Raw genomic sequence first — 7,571 nt, forward strand, 5'->3', positions numbered from 1 at the left:
TTGATCAGCATTCACTCATGCAACAGAACTCTCTTGGGAATGATTTGGATTCTTTGGGGGTTTGAAAGAGGTTGGCCTAGACCTTTAGTAGAATGATGAGTATAATATTACTACACCTGTAAAGATATATTGGCAGATGTTGCATGTTTCATTCCATAGGCACGAGACCCATACATGATTATAGAGATAGGGCAAAGCCCTTGCATAGAAGGACCCCCAAGGTCGTCCCACTGCATCAACGGCCACATAGGTCCTTCCCGAGGCCTTTTAAGGGGCTCAGCTGCCCCTAATTTGGCATCTTTTGATACAGATCTTAAAACACCAACGAAAGACACATTTGGTGGCAGTGTGAGCAAAAGGAGGAGCATGACAGACACATTTGCTCCAAGCTCTCAGGACGACGCTAGAGGAGGATGAACAAGGCAAAAAAACTACACCAGCAATGGAGAGAAGAAAGAGGGAAAATCGCATATCGAGGTTAGGGGGCGGCAATCGGTGTTCCACCCACTGAACTTCAATTCAGGGCACATTAGGTACTCCTCTTAACTTCTTCTGGTTGATAAATGGTTAGTAATTTTCTTGTTTTTTAAAGATTTTGATTCATCTTAAAGATAGTTTGAGGCATTTCATCGAACACATGCCCTACATCGAGGGATTTTTCCTGATTTTCACATTCTTCTGATGATTTCACAAGTAAGCCAGAAAGTCAAAGTCATCTCATTGGTTGAACAAGGAGATTTTATTTGATTTTGAATACTTTCTATTTCATTTATTACCATTTCAAATTTATATTCTGTTTTGATTAGCATCGATATTTTGTGATATGTTAAGTTTAGGGATAACTAAGAAACATACACATTTCATACTCAATAAAATAAAATAAGGTGTGGATTCTTAGTGAGTTTATGGTAGACTAAAGGGGAGACTACTACACAATCCACTTTGGGTCTGATATACTATAATATTATATAGTATATCAATAAGACAGCATTTTCCCTGGTTTGATGTGCAAACCATACCCAGATAAACTTTTCGTAAGCCTTAAAAAAGCTGACGGACGGTCCACTTTGGTCCGGTCTGACCAAACTTTGGTCAGACTGTGTCCTTCCCTACCTACAGCCAGTGAGTTGGTCATTGTACATTTTGCAGATCTGAAATAAAATATAAAGAGAAGTATTGTTGTTTAGAGTAGCCACGCTGGTGATAAAACATTCAAGCTAGCCACAGACAAGTGAGTATGCTAGCACTCAAACCCGACTAGACACAAGCTACAATGCTTGGAAATAGAGCAGGGAGGACCAAAGAGTCTCACATAGCCCACAAAAGAGCCCACATAGGCCTACTATAAAAGTAGCATCATTAGAGTTAAGATCGAGCACAAATCAACGTGGAAAAATGGTTTATTTTATAGTTTAGTTGATTCAGCCTTAATTTTAAAGAACAACACATATTTTTAAATCTTTCCATTTAGGATTAACCTTTCTACATCTTCTTGAGTGGGCCAAGCTGACAGATATGAATCGTGGTCCAAATGGCCCAAAACATTTTAAAATAATAAAGTATGACTAGGCTTCCAGCCGACCAATTACAAAGCCCACATCTTAAAGAACCTATTTTTAACATTGAAGGATTTAATCTTGATATTTTGTTTTCCTTAAGATTGAAGGATCAGACTGAGATTTGAGACTTAACCTTGTTCCCATTTTGCAGGTTTTTGATTTGTTGATGGGCGCCGTTGACGATGAGGAGCATGCATGATGAATCAATCAGAAGGTCAATCGCTGATGAGGTAGATGGTGGGGAAAGCTAACTAGGCAAGGAGGGGTACATCCTAAAGAAATAGGTCCATGGTTACGACTTAATTATAGTGGCTGGACTCATCCAAGGGAGATTGAACAATTGAGGGCAAACCCATCCTCCTTCCCCTTAGTCATCATTCTCATTCGCTGGACAGTGGAGGCTGGTGATAGGGGGGCCATAGATCAATCCACCAACCTGGGAGAGCCATTGGATTGGGGGCCAGTGGATTGAGGGTCAAAGCTTCTCTCTCGACCCTTTGGATCCGAATTTAGAAGACTGATTTGCATCTCTTGTTGAAGATATTGTAGCAACAATGGATACCCTTTCAAAGGCTCTTAGCTCGTCTCAAGACATGACATACTTGGAGGACCTTGGGAACTTTGGGACTTCACCAGAGAAGGTTCAAGAAGATGAGGATATATGCCTACCCGAAGGATAAGAGAAGAGGAAGTCACACACTAAGGTTAGGGGCAACGGTCGCCACCTCCTCTTCTTCAAATCAGGGTTTATAAAGTACTTTTCCTGGTTGATTTGGATGAAAATTAGGTTATGCGCACAGTAGGTTGAATAAATTCTATCTGATTCAAAGTGGAGTTTGATTTCATCGAGTTTTGGTAGTGCGACCTCTTTGAGGCATTCTATCGAACACCTATATGACACTGAAAATTATATTTTATGTAATCCTGATTTTAACTTATAAATTATTTTATATATATATTTATATAAACCATATTATTAGCTACCGATAAACATAAAATACTACAATTATTCTTCTTAGTTACTCTTAGTAATCATTCTATACTCTATACATCTCCCTCTCTATCTAGCTAATTAAACTATCTCAAAGTTCAAACATGTCCAATCGATCTAATTACTTGACTCTTATAAAATTAAATAATGCCTATTCTCTCACCTATATCTCTAAATCTTAAATTATTAGCATATATAGATCTTTCTCACCTTCTTTGATCTATATAAAATTAAATGATCCCCTCTTTAGGAAATGCCCATCCGATATCTGGTATCAGACATTCGATATCTGGTATCCATAAAAAATTGGGACGGTGTCTGATATCGAATATCGGATGGATTTTGTCTAGCATGTGTAAATGGATATATGGGACGGATATCGAGTGGGTAAGGACGAGGCAGATATCAGATACCAGGTATCGGATATTGATAACCGAATATCAGAACCGGTATCCAGATATCGACATTTGGTATCAAGAAGAAAAATCAATATTCATCATGATTTAAGATGATTTATGTTTACAATGCCATATGTTTTTGATGGAACGCGCCAGCCCACTCCATTGGAGACGTCTTCGGAGTTGCCATCATCATCATCGCCGACCCCGCCAGTTTGCGTCCAGCCCGATCGGCATGCCAAGACGCACGAGAGGACACCGCGGTTCAAGTACCCTGGGTAAAGCACGTCCATATTTTTCAAATGTTTTGATTTTTGACCGGTCTGTGCTCATTCGGTTCAGTATTTTATCGTGTGTGTGTGTTCCTTTTCATCTTGTCCATATTTGTGTTTGTCGTGTCGTGTTCCTATCATCATGCATCGCATTATTTTATGTCACCTTTTCATGTGTCATCGCGTCGTTTAATTCAGTGTCTATTTTGGTTTTAAAGGGGGTCCTTATGTAAATGGAACCCCTTATTGGACCCTCCCTAAGGAGCCCATCTTGACCCTCTATATAAGGGAGAAGAGAGTGCCCTAGGTCGGTCAGACCAGAATATCGTAGTAAGTTGTTTTTGTTCATTTTTGGTCTTGCTAAGAAAAGAGAAGAGGAGAAGAAGGAAGAGGAAGGATAGAGGAACAAGAGGGAAGCCAAAATCTCCGTTGACGTTGGTGCTGCCAGCCTCCAAGTTAACATCCTACTTGTTGCTCAGCTCGTCTCTCAATTGCAGCATTGCACTAGCATTCAACTACGTGCAACGACCGCTAGATCATAGTAGCTGTAGTGCTGATTGGTCACCCGAGACAACTGTGGTCCCTTGCACCTGCCATGGGTCAACCACGATGGTTCGACCCCCGCTTGAGTCACCCGTGTTGATATTTTCCTAGACTTTGCACCGCTCGCTGAACATAACGACTGTTTGATGGTTTGATGAAGGCTCTGATCATTTAGCTGCAAGTCAAGCCGCACAAACCGCTTGACTGCTCGCATGGTGGTCGAACGCGCAGAACATGCATCGACCCTACGCACCGCGTGTATCGTTCAATTGCTGCTCGCACACTACGCATGTGCCCTACCGGAGTTGTGCGCGATCAGCATTGTGCTACCTGCCGCTGGACGCGCGTGATGTCTTTCGCACTGCCAGCTCTAGCCAAGCCTCCTCCCATTCCTACACTGATGGAAATATATGTGGCCGACAAGCCAATCACATATTCCACATCTCATTCCATATTCATTATAGTGCACTTGTGATGTGTATAATGAAGTCCATGAATACATGATCGGACTTTGGGAATTATGATGAGATTATAATACGAAGATCATTAATGATTAAGCATGTGTTCTGAACATTCTTATTCAAGGGATACGCGAGAAGGACATCGAAGTATCCGGATAGAATAACACTATCTAGCCTCACTCGTATGATGAGTATGGTCGGTCCCGTAGCCATTACTGTGGCGACACTAAGGATAGATAGTGGATGTTGTTTAGTGGAAAGAGTTCACTGAATTGATCCGTACGAATCCCTGAATGGTATTATACCGAACTGTCAATTAGGTCAATTTACGTCACGGTTGTGTAAGTGGTCCTTAGACCTGAGACACCAAAGACGTCTTGTGAACGGACAGTTGTACTTTGGCTATGGCCAACGAGTCTCTAATCATGGGATTCTAAACGATCTTAGTTCGGGTGCATCAAGAAGTTCAGGAAGGCGATTGAGTGGTCAAGATGAGATCGTCCGCCCTCGGTATAAGAGGTGACAACTCAAGGAAGATGATGCGATGAAGTCCTTGGCCAAGGCAGCGAAATATCAGAGAAGAGTTCTCCGATGATTTCTGAATGCATCAATACTAACTCGGATGATCAATTAGGGTTTGACAGTTGATCATACCCCAAGTTGTCCAAGGAACGTCAAGTGGATGAGAGATTACACATACACAGTAACCGATGATGAACAGGTTCCATGAGTGAGTCGATACACACTCCTTTGTATCTTCTAGGACGCGAGGTGTAGCTTGGCACCCCACGCGTCGGAGTCTCAACCTATCGATTGGGTTAAATCGATATGACATTAGTTAATCTATTTGATGATATAGTTAATTAATTTAGAAGGCCAATAAAGGTAATTGGGCCGCTGGAGTCGTTAATTAAACCGATACATGGACCTAAAGGGTCACACGCAAATGGTCTTTTGGATGTCAGAAGATATACTTAAGTTTTGGGGGTTTTTATAAAAATACCCACTTAGTATAAATAGGGGAAGGCCCTGAACGAAATTCACCCAGCCCAAAATTGTTCAGGGGCCTTTCCCCTTCTTCTCCCATCTCCAAACACTTCCCCTCCCTCCCCGATGTGATCGGGACGACGTAACGACACCGAAGGAGAAAGAATGGGGCTCGTCAATGAGAAGGAGGAGATCTGGCGTGCCGATGACCGCGTGGATAAGTCTAGAGGCTGCTCATTTGAGCAGCTCGACTCGTCTGACTCAGGGATCGAAGAAATCACGGATGCGATCCATGAAAAGGTACATCGTTTCAATGATTTTTTTGATGCCTTTCGATTCGTTCAAGTCTTCTGCTGCGAACCGTTTTGTTTTGTTCATCCATGTCAAGGCCTATAGAACCCAACATACACTGCCGCTATCGTCGAGCTGCTACCGTGCCTGCGCCTACACCACGTCCCGCGGCGCCCCACCACTACCCACGCGCTCATGCATGTGCCGCGTCGCCACTCGCGCTTGCGTCGCGCCCCCGCTCACGCTTGTGCTGCGCAGCCGCTCACGCCGCTCGTGTGCAGCACTCGTAGGTGCCGCTACCGCTGGACGCGTCTGTGCCACGCCAGTACCGCTCGTGGTGTCGTCATTTTTTCGCCGCGCTATGTCGCCGTGCTGTCGGCTAGCGCACTTTGCGCTGCGATAGCTGCGTTTCTCACTTCCATCATCCTTACCTCCGACCTCCGACATCATCCCTTGCGTTGCATTCTGCCGTCAATAGAGTGATGTCGTGGCCATCTCTGGCACTCCTCCACAACATCTGCCCGTATCGGCTCGTGCACCAACAAAGACTCCAACAACAAGCGACACCGTCGATGAGGTACACCGTTCCCCTCTGCTCATCAGTTATATTATTGTCTTTAGTATATTATCGATTATGCTCCACCGTGCTCAGATTAGAATTAGGTGAGAGTTTACTATCGAAAAACTACAAATTGAGTGAATTCCTAGGTAGGGGCTGAGCCGTCCGTTACGTGCGAGTGCGAACAGAGTTCTCTCATTTGTCACTGAAGTCTCCATCGTTGCTCTGACGAGGGTTAGAAGGTCACCATCACCGTCACTGATCACCCACCCCAGAGCTTAGAGCTCAGCGAAACCCCACGAGTGGGGGCCTGCACCTACACGCGCTGATGGCATTGCATTCACATAGTTCCATTTCCCTTAGGAAAATTTACTTGTCGAACGACGTCACCGACGACGTGCAACATCATTTTTTAATATAGATCCTACCTTGTTAATATATACAGCTCAAAATTTTTGTTTCCTCCATATGGGACAATAGGATTCGAAGTTTACTTAATACTATTGTCCCATATGGAAGAAACAAAAATTTTGGGCTATATATATTAAAAGAGATAGGATTTATATCAAACGAATTAATGGTATATTTAATAAATATTTAACTACTATATTACTACCTCATTTAATAAATAATATATTTAACATATATATATACTATATTATCACCTCATCTAATAAATACATGCCAATATTTTTGTTTTCTGAATCCTATTATCCATTATGGAAGAAAACAAGAATATTGAGATGTATATATTAGACGAGATGATAAATTACTTGCTTGCCCACGTAATTCCTCTCCAAACTGTTGTACGATGACGATGACGATGACGATGAATAAAATATATTCTTACAATCCTTCTATGTTGGATATCAAAATCCGATATTGTCATCCTCCCCGAGAGATAGAGGCGGATGACGACATCAAGATGGATCACCATATCGAATATATCGAATATCGGTACTGTAGCGACCGATATTCAATATCGTAATCCGACATCTGGGTGTAGGTAAAAATAGATACCGAAAATTTGATTTTCGATATCCGGTACACCGTCTGTCTCGAGATCATAATCCGATGTCTGTATTGGGACGGGCGATCACTACCCTCTTAATCTTATCATATTCTTTCTCCATTCTGCTCCATTATTATTTTCATATCCTGCTAAAATAAAATAACCCTATTCACTACCTACCTAAATCCTAATATACCTTTACATACTATATCTATCTTAAAAATAGCCTAGTCTCACTTAAGTAAATGATCGTGCTAAGTATATCAGTTACTACTCATAATCTCAATATTAATCTCTATTCATGGTACTTTTCTTTACATTAATTAAGAAAATATAAAACAACTCTCCCACTACCCATCTTACTTGCTTCGTTCTACTAAAATAAATAAATAAATAATATTCTCAAATTACTCATTATATGTAATATTCAAACAAATTACTCAATATATCTAATATTAATTCTAAACAATAATATAATTAATATCTAATCTTATAAGC

Source organism: Wolffia australiana, chromosome 14, assembly GCF_029677425.1.
Source record: "Wolffia australiana isolate 7733 chromosome 14, ASM2967742v1".
Taxonomy (NCBI): Eukaryota; Viridiplantae; Streptophyta; class Magnoliopsida; order Alismatales; family Araceae; genus Wolffia; species Wolffia australiana.